Consider the following 12,170-nt stretch of genomic DNA (forward strand, 5'->3'; position numbering starts at 1 on the left):
AAAGAAAGAAAGAAAGAAAGAAAGAAAGAAAGAAAGAAAGAAAGAAAAAAGTGACTAAGAAGTATCTCGAAAAGCTATGTTATCAAGCCTAGCACATACAGAAATGCAAATTAAAACAACCTTAAGAGTTCATCTCACCCAACGCAGATTGGCTAGGATCAATGAAACAAGTGACAGCAAACGCTGGTGAGGATGTTCCAAAACAGTGGACCCTCTTTTCTCAGCCAACAGTCTCCCCTGATCTGGGTGATTCCACGTCTTATAAGGAGCACCACATAGCCCTCAGGGCAGGCTACAGGCTGGACCCTTCCCTGATAAGGAAATTGTTCTAGCAAGCATCTAGGAATTCCTAGAAATGCCCCACCCTGATGAGGATCTACTCCAGCAGGGCCTTCAACCCCCACTTCCAATAGGATAATTAAGTATTGTGTTTTCCTTCCTGTGATAGGACCCTTAAGTGTCCCTGATGGCAGGGAGTCAAACACTTTTATCCTCAAAATGTCTCACTCTATTGCCCTTGATTTTACAGGAATAAAGGCGCACACTTTCTTACTTCAAGACTTTCTGAGGGCCTGGACCTCTCCAGGCCTAGGCCTCACAGAGCCTCTGTCTTGGCTGCAAGCTGACCAGGCATCGGCTTTGGCCAGCCCCTCTGCCATGCTCAGCACAGCAGCTTGACCAAGAGCTGTAACACTTTGGTATCACCATAAGCTTTGGAAAGCCACTGGCAATCTCATGCCAAAAGAGCCAAACTGTAACTCTCTGTGGAAAAGGTTTTCCACACCCCAGCTTAGTGCACCCGGGCCTCACCCTAAAGCACTGTAGCAATCACCCCTGAGAGAAATGGAACCTCAGTTCTCCATACGGAAGCCAAGCTCCAGGACCTCAGCCAGAATCCAGGCCCTCTCTGAACAGAGACTGACAGTCAGCCCTGTGCTCTTTGGCATAGACACAGAAGACATCCTACTCCAGAGAAAGTTGCTTAACCATGTTCTTCTTCACTCTACTCACAATAGCTAGAAAATGAAAGCAACTTCAATGCCCTTCAACTATCGAATCAATGGTGAAAATGAGATATATATATACTAGATGGGAAAATATTCATTTCAATGCTACTTGATGTCCTGGGTAGGCTGGTAGGTGGAGTGGGGCTCTACTTTTCTGAGGAGAAGGATTAGGGGATGGGGGAAGACAGTGGGAGGGTAAGCCAAGGAGGAGAGGAGGGAGGGGGCTACAATCAAAAACAAAAAAAAAAAGAAAAAAATTAAAATATTTTCCATTAAAATATATTGTATCTGATATATAAAAATATACACTGGCATTTTCTGAGATAAACATCTGTTATATCAAACAGCTTGATGTTCAGACTGAAATATTACACTGTTCATGACCTCTGAGCAGGCATCTTGACAGCTGCAGATACAGACCTGCATTCCCAGCAACCATGACAATTAAGTGTGGTCAGATTACAAGCCTTAGGGTGGAATTACTGCTAATGGTTTGTGGTGGTGGGAAGGAAAATTAGGTCAGAAAGCCATGAAATTCCCATTTTTATAATAATAAATATTTAAATGGTACATTGTAAAGATCTAATTCATGATTTACATCACCATGTAAATCACTGTAGTGGAAAACCTTTTTGTTTATTAGCTATCTATGAATAAAACATTTGTAAAATTAGAATGATTTAATTCCTTGGGATAACACAATGTATTTGTAAGCGTGGGCATAGATTCTGTATACCAAGACTCACAGAATACTAAAACTATTCTGGAAAGGACAGGGCACAGAACAAACAGGAGAATTAAAAACTGGAGCATTGCCTCAGACTGGTTAGCACCAAACAATAAGGAGACCTTGTCTCAAATAGGGTAGAGAGTGAAGATGCCTGAGGTTGTCCTCAGACTTGCACGTCTGCACTAAGACACGCATGCTTCAAACCCACATGGAGCCAAGTTGTCGAGTCTGGATGCGTCTTCTCGCTTTTGTTACTTGCTCTTTAGTACTCTCTACCAGCTCAGAGTAATCCCTGACTCACACGATAGAGTGATACGTGTTCACAGGCCACTTCATTGAATTTGTGAAGTGCTGAGACGCCACATGCAACACGCTTAAAACCGTGATTTTCAGTGTGATGCCCAATAAGTGACTGTTGTCAATTACTGAGTGCAGATTATAGAGATAAGATATTTGCAGACGGAGAGAAAATGATTCTTACATCCCAACACCTTTAATTTCTAGACAGAGTAGATTACTGCTCTAAGTAGCATCATTTTTAAAAATGAATTCTTCTCATTAATTGTCATAGTTTCCACCACCTGCCAAAATTTGATTTTTTTAGATAACACTATAAATTTTCAAGATTGTATAGAATGTCATGGTTAGCAAAACTAAAAAATATAATTGAGCTTCTCTACTTAGGAATATCCCCCAAATTTTACTTCAATAACTCAGGTAACAAAAGATAAGGGAGCTGGGGATGGTGGTGTACACCTTTAATGCAGCACGTGGGGAGACAGAGGCACTCTGGTCTACAAGGTGAGTCCAGGATAGCCAAGGCTACACAGAGAAACCTTGTCTCAAAACAAACCAGCAAACAAAAACAAAACAGAAAGGTAAAGAAAAGTGTATTTTACTTTTCACCAAAAATATTAATATATATTAATATTAATATAATATATAATATATATATACATATACTCTAAAACAAATTGTAAGTATGAAATGGGATGTGTGTGTGCGTGTGCGTGGTGCATTGTATGTGTTTGCGTATGTGTGTTTAAACAAGTGGTTAAGTGAATGCAAGTGTTTGACATGTGTAGAATGGAAACTTTTAGTTTCTGCTCAAAGAGCTATGGAGAGTTGATATAATTACTAATGAAATGACGGTGCACTGCATTACTCAGAGCTTTCACCAGATCATTAAAATGAGGACCAATGGCCTTAGCCTGACAAGGTATGGAGAGCCCAGCACACACACACACTGGGTGTGAGTAATCGTAGTTTGTTCTTGTTTAACTTCTATACTAACTTACATTTGAATTTATGGCCTCTTTTTTTTTCATTGATTCATATATGTATATACATATACATTCCTAAATATAGCCTGCTCAATATGTCTAACGTTACTTATATATGTGTTCGGGCTGATCATTTCATAGGAGATATCAACTGATGGATCTTCCCTAAGGAAGCCCATTTCTTCTAATCTCAGCATTCCTTAGTTACCTAAGGTTCTTTGTGCAGTATTGAGGGCTTCTGATGCCACTGACAAAATCCTTGTGAGGATCTGATGATGTCAAATACACAAGATATAGTGTCAAGGAGAGGAAGAAAAAAATATCAGAGATGACAAGCAAAATGTGAGCTAAGCAGAGAAAAGGAGAATTGGTTTTGCCAGGATTTAATTCGAGCCAGTTCAATTCATATATCAACAGTATTCATGTATCTACAAATGTCTCCCACCTTATGAAATATAGAATTGTTTCTAAAATGTTAACTTAGGGATTTAGCATTTCAGAATTATCATGTTCTAGGCAAGAATTGTGATTATAAAAATCTTCATTGAAATATTTTATCTATCTTGCTTAAGCCAAAAAGAATATTAAATTTGAAATATGAAAGCCACCGTGACTTGTAGTTTTTAATTGTTGCTTTTTGCCTCTCCAAGGCAAAGGTGAACACATCATTTGATGAAATCATAAAAACTAAGTCAGGCTTTTCTTTCTATTATTCATGTATTCAGAAATGCAGAATACAAGATATATGTGAAGGCTTCATAAAACACAAAGATTTAGTAATGGTCTCCATTTGTCAAGGCACACACAGTAGTTCTTTGAAGAAAACAATTGATTACAATACAATGCTAGGGTCTTGTAGTTACAGATCGATTGAGAAAGTATAAATAGAGGCTAAAACACAAGGCTAGAACTCTAAGGAGCAAGTCTAGAAATGGTAGAACCTGACTGGAGACATGAGGAGTTAGACAGGTCACTCGAAAAACAGACAAGAAGACCAGTGACTTATATTGGAGATAGAACACATTGGAGGAAGGAGGAAAAGTGAAAGCATGAATGATGGGAGAGGAGGCTGGTGAGTAACCTGGGCATGGCCGGTGAATAGAGATGGAAGAGAACTGACGACTGAGAAATGAATGTTTAAAAGTTGGTAATGACTACTGACAATGACTTCAGGTAAAATAGGAGGACCTTGGGAAATAAAAGGGGAGACCCCACTATCATATCTTTAGCTTGGGCAAATCTCACTGTGAAGTTTTTTTTTTGGAAAGAGAACTGTGGATGTGACCTGGAAATGAGCTTGATGTAACAGAGACTGTAAAAAGAAGACAGAGAGAGTGTCTCTGAACACTCAACATTTTTATTTTAAACATTGTCTTCTTTAGGATTTCTTTTGCTGTGAAGGTATACTATGACCTTGGCAACACTTATACAGAAAAACGTTAATTGGGGGCGGGCTTACAGTTCATTACGATGGCGTCCATTACTGTCATGGTGGAAATCATGGTGGCACGCAGGCACACATAGTGCTGGAAAGGTAGACGAGAGCCCTGAATGGGGTTTGCTACCACACTCTGTATAAATTAGTTCTTGATACCTCTAAGAGAACAGGTTAAGGATCAGATAAACCAACTCACTTAAGGAGCTTAAAATGACCAATCAGAAGCATTTAGAAAAAAAGCAACAGAACAGTTAGGAAAGGTGAGACCCACTGAGGTCTACATCACCACGCTCAGGGCTGAGCAATTATCCAGTGAATTAAGGACCATGTGGATAATCCTAGCAGAAACGGATTTAGTGCTTGAGTCATTCAGATAATTGTACAATGTGCCCTACTCTGGCTGAGTAACCTGGTCATTAATATCTTCTCCTGTACATTTTGCCCTGCGGTATTTTGGGAATGAACAATGGAGGCTCAGAAAGAATTAAGGAACCGTCTACTTACTGGAAAAAAAAGAAAAGAAAACTGCAGAAGAATAGTGGGAACATAATAGACTCAGAAGTCACTTCACATGAGGATAGACACAAGACAGATATGAGTTCAATCATGCTTTAGAGGATGAAAGAAGCCTGCAGTGTGCCATTCATTCATAAGCTTTTGTACTCAGTTCTGTTGGTGACAGGACATTCTCCCTCTGAGATTTGACATTATATGAAGTAGTGGTGTAAATGATTTAATAAACAACAGTAAACTTATAAATGTCCATATGTTAAAGTGTGTTTTTACAAAGGCACAGCCAGGCACGGCAGCACATATCTGTAATCCCAACTCAAGAGCCTAACATATCAGGATCTCCACAAGTTCAAAGCTAACCAGAGCTATGTGGTGAGTTCAAAGTCAGCCTGGGTACAAAGGGAGATGCTTTTCAAACCCCTCAGCTTGTGTTCCTCCCCTCCTTCCTGATACAGCTAAAGGCAGAAATCTGGAGAACAAAGACTTTCACAAACGCCCTGTGGTATGGGGAGCACGTGAGTGCCCTGAGTCAGTTCAGCTTCACTAACCAAACCCACAGGTAACCAGCGAGGATGATGTTCCATAAACTCACCCCGAAGCACAGAAAAACAGTTTAAAAGGACTGAGTATATAACTTTCACTATCAACACTGTCACCTTTAAAAACAATAGTACCAAGTGTTAATGATTGTGTTGCTAAATTGGTCTACCCATTGGCTGAACATAAACCTGCGAATGAACTTTTGAGAAGTTGTTTGTCAGTACCCATTAAAAGTTTACCAACATTGTTTCACTTGTAACTTCCAGTAAGCTTTGATGAAAATAACCATAAATGCAAAATGTGTATATTTACGTTCAGTTCCTTAATTAAGGAAATCTACAAACAGTGTAATGACAACTGTATAAAAGATTTGTTGGAGATCATATATACTTCCTTAATAAGAACGGTTGATGTGGCTCTGCCCTGCAGACTATCAAAGCAGATGCTGAGACTTATAGCCAACTTATAGCCAACACACATAGCAGTGTGCATGGAATCTTTTGTAAGAAGAGGGAAATAGTAAGATCTGGAGAGAACAGGAACTCCACAAGGAGAGCAACAGAACCAGAAAATTTGAACACAGGAGTCTTCCCAGAGATTCATACTCCAACCAAGTACCATGCATGGAGATAACCTAGAACCCCTGCACAGATATAGCCCATGGCAGTTTAGTGTCCAAGTGGGTTCCAAAGTAATGGGAAGAGGGACTGCCTCTGACATAATCTGATTGGCCTGCTCGTTGATCACCTCCCCCTAAGGGGGGAGCAGCCTTACCAGGCCACAGAAGATGACAATGCAGCCACTCCTGATGAGATCTGATAGACCAAGATCAGAAGGAAGGAGAGGAGGACCTCCCCTATCAGTGGACTTGTGGAGGGGCATGCATGAAGAAGGGGGAGAAAGGGTGGGATTGGGAGGGGAGGAGGGAGGGGCTAATGGGGTATACAAAGTGAATAAAGTGTAATTAATAAAAGTTAAAAAAATAATAAATAAATAAATCAGGGAAAAAAAAGAATGGTCGATATAATGGATAATTGTTTAGTGTCTGATATAAAGATAAAGTGAAGTACAAAAATCAATAGTCACTGTCATTACACCTCACAGTAAACGGTACAGATTGAAAATATCTGCGTATATCAACAGAAATGAGAAAATGGAATGGTGGCATTTGCCGTGAATCCTAGCATTGGTGAGGCAAAGGCAGGCAGATAGATTTCTGTGAGTTCAAGGCCAGCCTGTTCTGCACAGTAAGCTACAGTGAGTTCCAGTTTCATTAGACACCCTGTCAAAGGAGAAAGGAAAAAAGAAAGAAAGGAAGAAATGAATTAATTTTTTCCAATTTTATCTTAAGTTTAACAATGTAATGATGTATTCACACACTTCTAAATATAAATTTACACACTTGGCCGTTCACTCGACTGTAGTGAGAAATGAGCCATCCTTCTGCAACATCGCCAATGCTACACAACTCAGTCCTGCCGAGAAGTTGGATTCACATGCCTTGCTACCAACAAAAAGTTTTAAAATGAAGGAGAAGTGATAGTGAAAATCTAACACACATCATACGTAAGTAATCTGTGGCATCTTGGATTGCCGTGTCTAGGCTTGCAGCCTTGACCTGTTGACCACTGCACTGATCCAGGTTAATAACAACAGGAGAATTTGCTTTGGTTGGTAACAGAGAATGGACATTAGAATTCAGAATAGGCCCGGACAAACTACCAAAGAAGTGATGGATACTTCTGGATGAAAGGAAGACTTAAAAAGTATTATGCACAAACAAGACTGTCTGGAAAGTTATAGCATCCTTAACTGAAGGCCAGCTTAGGACTGAGGCCTGTCAGTGGGAACAGGTAAACAGGGATGCTCCAGGTATATCTTATCATTACAATTAATACTCTAACAGCTATTAATTAATAAATAATTACTGTGGCCCAAGTCTTGCCTTGAATGTTTCATTGTCTCAGTATAGGTCAGGAAAGCCTCTATAGTTTTATTGTAGACCCCACAAACTGCCATTCATATGTCTGCATAATGATGTTTTTTCCCCCCTCGCCCCACAGTCTGTGCTCTTACCCAGAACAGTATTCATGGCCACCAGAAACCTAATAGAAATGTAACTTCAGAAGGAAACATGCCATTTGAGAGCTTGGAAAAGAGAGCCAAAATCAGAGGGAGTCAGGAAAGGAGGCTTAGCAAAGAAGAAAACTTGACAAAGGATGATTGTTATGTCTACAGCTGAAATTTGGGGGGACAGGAGGGAAGATGTGGAAAATGGATGTGAGAAAGGAAGAACAGCAGACAGTGTGCTAACAAGCAGAAAGCAGACACTGTACACGTAAATCTTAGAGAGGACAGGTTCTAGGATATGATACGGAGCATAGTCAACTCGTGTACAAACGGCGGAGCTTGACTCAAGGGATTAGACAGGTGAATACAAGGCGGATGGGCTGTTTATAGCAGAGAAGGGAACATGTTGATATGGGAGGGGGGAATGCATGGAAAATGCCCCCAATTCCCTATGACTATTCTGGGGGGCAGTAGAGATGCAAGAGCTCTGAGGAATGAGAGAATGAACTTGGAGAGAGCCCCAAGGACCAGTGACGACTTCATATTTGGGGAGTGGAGGTAAGGTAATTATATGGAATGTTCTTACTCGTAGAACTCTAATCTATCTGTTACCTAAGTCTCTAGTTGGCTGCATGGAACACAAGAAAGCATATATGGCATAAACAGAATTTAGTCATCCACCTGTGTTAGACAACCGAATTATTCTGGGGTGAGAATGCAGAAACACCCTCACATAGCTGTTAGTCATCTTGGGCAGGATTAAAGAGCCGCATTTCTAAAATAGCCCAAGGTTCTGCTCTCTATTGACAAATAGATGAGCCTTAAATTGTTTGCAGCATCTATGTGTGAAATTTGCCACAGTAGGTTTTCAGCAGATGTCTTTGAGCCTGCTTAGAACTTCCAGTGTGATAATTGTAAAATAATATAGGTCATAGTGTCCTGGTTTGGTTTCTGTTGCTCTGATTATCCAAATCAAAGACCATAGAGGAATGCTGCTTACAGACTTTCTTTCTCTGGCTAACTCAGCTGATTTTCTTTTAAAGCCTAAGCCCTCTGAGTGGGGACGGTGTCGCCCACAGTGGGCTGGGCATTCCTGTAGCAATTAAAAATTAAGAAAATACCCAACAAATAGGACAGTATGAGGGTAGCAGTTTTTCAATTGGGGTTCCCTCTTTCTAGGTGAATCCAGTTTTTGTCAAGTTGAAAAAGCTGAATTAGCACAAATGTTTTTCAGAACAGCATTTCTTTTAGTTAGATAATAAGACAGGTACACACATAAAGTTAACCAGGGTAAGACTAGGTGTGATAAGGGTTCTATGAGTACTATCTTCTAGAAAGACCCAAGCTGTGGGTTTTAAAACTGCATGTATCCGATAAATGTTAATCTTGTATTATAATCAGTAGTATCTCTACCTACTCACAACCTACTGTGCCCACTCCCATGGTGAAAGCTTCATGCCAAATCTAGGGGTCAACTTTGTTATCCTTCCCTGGAATACCACGAGGCTAAAATTTTAAGAGAATAAAACACTCGCCAAATCAGAATATCAGGCAGTCGGGGTGACAATATTCAACACCACCTCCTTCTGACAGATTAGAACAATAGTCAGGAATTCGGAAATTAATTCTGGGGGGAAAAAAAGTAAGTAAAAAAAGAGTTACCACAGCACAGGTTGTTGCTGATACTATTTAAAATTTATTACAGGAAATAACAATTATGGCGCCGCATTTGAAGCGAAGCTGCTGGGGGGGGGGGCTGCGTGCACACGCATGAGAGTGTACATCAGCACACAGTAGGCTTTGGTAATAGTGGAGAACTTAAATTTGTAGAAGATTTTAAACACATTATTTGTTCCTTCTGAGTATCAAATTTTCTCATTTACGACCATGAAAAGGCTATCATCAGGAATGCATAATCATGAACAGCGGCAAAAATAAATGTGCCAACATCTATAAAGGAAAGTCCACGTGATACAAATAAATAAATGTGCCAACATCTATAAAGGAAAGTCCATGTGATACAAATAAATCTCAACTATCACGCCAGCACGAATGTGTTCAAGCCATGGAAGGATCTGTTTAAGCAATTACGTCAAAACTACCTCCAATGGTCCTCCTAGCTCCACCATCCTGCATACTGAAAGGTGGGTGGGTCCTTTCCAGACCCCGGAGAGCGGCTAACTGTAAGTCGCCACACAAATACCTTTACTTCCTAATAACCGAGATGCAAACATGTGCACCAAGGAGTTGACCAAACATTGCAGACACGGCATGCGTTAACGTGATGACTGTCACTCTCCAGGCTGCAATGGTCAATGTGCACCGTGATTCCGAAAACTGCGGGATAAGACTCAGGAATGCATTCAGAATGATTTTGGGATACATCGCTTCCTGCGTGCTACAGAAGCGTTCTTCCGTGTCGGGGGGGTTTGTAACTCTGATTTTCCTTCCTGGCTTTCCCCCTAATGAAGACTTTGATTCTATTTCGCCCCTCCCACCCAGTGCTGGCAGACTGCTGGAGAAGGCCAAGGCAGCCAGCCTCTCGGCAGCAAGGAAACCGGGCTGGCTGGGCTGCGCAGGAGCTATATATAGCTCCACCTTGGCGATGTGCACACACAGGCACACGTACGGATGTCCATGCTGGATTTGGCATGAAAAAAAAAGGGGAACAGGGGGCAGCCAGAAATGGCTACACCTCTAACTCCTTTCTTTTTCCCCACCATTTTTTTTTTCTCAGCAATTTTCCCAGCAGGGTGTCTGATTTCCCTGCAATTCTTCTCCCCCTTTGCTAGCAGCAATCTGACTCCAGCAGGAACCGGCGCTGGGCCAACACCTAGTGCCCAAATGCGGTCACCCAGGGAGGATGCTTTGGAGCCCAACCTGACACAGTCACTTGACTAGATGAAGCGGTAGTTTCCCGTAGGGAACAGGGGCCCGCGGGGAGCTGCCTTTCTGCCCTGCCCAGTCCGCAGCACCTCGTGGAGGAGGGACCACGGCTCTTCCTCCGACCGGATTCATCCGAAAATGCCGGGCTTCTCCCCAGCCCCCACGCCGAAGGGAGCTAGTTTATGGCGTGGGGGCTCGCAAGCCCCTGCCTCCCTCACTGCCAACACCCGCAGCCAGCGCTGCGCTGGAGGGTACCCGGCAGGTGCGGGGGAGGGGAGCAGGAGGCGCCCTGCGTGTGGAGCAGTTGAGGAGCGGAGGGGACCTGCGGCTCCTGCAGCTGGCACGTCTGTGCCCCCAGCCCCCAGCCTAGGCGACGGGGCATGCCCCGGGCCCGATCCCGCAGGCAGCCGCAGCGTCTGCGAGGAAAGTTGCCCAGACGCGCTGCCTCTCGGGCCCCTCTCCGCAGCTCTTCCCGGTGCGTCACCCCGGCTCCTGCGCCCCGACCATCCCCTCCACCCCGGCACATGTGTGGCTGTGACAGCCACGGCGACCCCGGGAGCCGGGGTAACCAGGGCGGGGCAGGGGCTGGGTGGCCTCGGGGAAGCGCGCCTCCCTTGCGCTCTGCGGAAGGGCGAGCCTGCCTCCTACCTGTTCCCCACTCCCGTCGCCGCCGCCGCCGCGCAGCCTGGCCCTACAGCTTTCCCGCTCCCGCCGCAAACAGCTGGGAGCGCATCTCCCACCGGCGCCACTCCTCGCCTAGGCGGAGCCCACCCTAGCTACTTGACAGCAGAAGCCGGGGCCTCAGAGTGCAGTTATTGGGGCCGCGGGGAAAGGGAGGAGGGGACCGGAGAGAAACCTGCGTCTTTGATTGGACAGAGAAGATGTCATTCTCAACTCCAGGGTTTCTGTGGATTCTCAGAGCTCCTGCACCCACTGGCGAAGGGTCGGTGTAGTCCACGGTTTCACACCCCTCTGAGGGCCTTAGTGGGTGACAACTGCCATGATGACCTGCCGTTAAAGGCTCCTCCAAGAGGGAGGGAGGATGTGACAAAGCCAGACCCTGGAACTTCCCAAAAGAGACTCTCTGCTCCCTGAGATTGAAGCAGGGACACCGCCAGAGGCCAAGACTCGGTATGAAACATGGATTTCAATGAGGAAACAGAAAACAGCATGAGGCACAATTGAGTGGAGAGGGATCACAGAAAAATCACAGCTGTGGACATTGTTTCTTTGCGGTTCCCGACCACTGACCAAATTATGTCACGGAAGTTTTCCTTACAGCAAACAAAATTCAGAAACCTTTACTCCATTTGGTCAAAAATTGCCCAGACAGTGTCCAGTATTTTAAATGGGGAGACGCCATAAAATAAACTTTCAGAGTAAAGCAAACTGAGGCATTTGCCGTGGGTGGCAGGTTCTTAAAATAATGGCCACCATACTGACTGATAGCCAATCTCACATGCTCAAGTTCTGGGAGAGTATATAGAACCAGGCAGCTCGGTGATCCCAGGCCTGCTGTTAGAGAGGGCAAAATGCCTTTGTGCTCAAGTGTTGTCTCTGCTGTCTGTCCAGGCGGAACCAGAAAGCCATGCTACCCGAGGGACCCCTTAGTGGAGGACCGGGAGAGACTGCACAGAAAATTGGAGTAGAGAGTGTGTTTTCGTAGTACCTAATGAGGAAACAAGATACCATCTTCCTTCAAA

The 12,170-nt window shown here is 43.5% G+C and overlaps 1 protein-coding gene across 2 annotated transcripts in view; it reads right to left on the reverse strand.

Moving 5' to 3' along the window:
- Cntn1 (contactin 1) overlaps positions 1–11,259 on the reverse strand; it is a 301,145-nt gene extending 289,886 nt beyond the window's left edge. For both annotated transcript variants that reach the window (XM_055626902.1, XM_055626904.1), the window contains exon 1: positions 11,116–11,259. The gene's annotated coding sequence lies outside the window, so the exon portion shown is untranslated. The remainder of the gene's footprint in view (positions 1–11,115) is intronic.
- Between the last annotated feature and the right edge of the window lie 911 nt (positions 11,260–12,170).

This window comes from Psammomys obesus, unplaced genomic scaffold (assembly GCF_907164565.1).
Source record: "Psammomys obesus unplaced genomic scaffold, mPsaObe1.curated_primary_1811, whole genome shotgun sequence".
Taxonomy (NCBI): Eukaryota; Metazoa; Chordata; class Mammalia; order Rodentia; family Muridae; genus Psammomys; species Psammomys obesus.